This window comes from Penaeus monodon, chromosome 22 (genome assembly GCF_015228065.2).
Source record: "Penaeus monodon isolate SGIC_2016 chromosome 22, NSTDA_Pmon_1, whole genome shotgun sequence".
NCBI classification, from domain to species: Eukaryota; Metazoa; Arthropoda; class Malacostraca; order Decapoda; family Penaeidae; genus Penaeus; species Penaeus monodon.
The window spans coordinates 23,036,869-23,037,201 of NC_051407.1; positions in this window are offsets into that span (position 1 = coordinate 23,036,869).

A 333-nucleotide genomic window follows, 5' to 3' on the forward strand; every position below is an offset into this window, starting at 1 on the left:
TATATTGAGGTACGGTTGCAACTGACGGAGTGAGAACCCTTAATTATCTGTCCCACTTGTAAATCCCGTTCCTGGCCTTACGTCACGGCCGGAACACACGCAGGGCATTGTGGCAAAGGTATGTAGAGACAGTCATGAACTCCCTTGGCTATTCGGCGTTCTTTATGGCCCAGGACAGCCAAGCGTGTCTCGGCGCCCGTCACGGCGTGTCGTCAGGAGCATCAGCAACGCATGTTTCACTGCGCATGACACTCGGCTTGTATCACTGCCACCGCTACCCCCTCATGGGCAAGTGTCAACGTTTTAATCATTAATTTTTCATGTGGTAGAGTC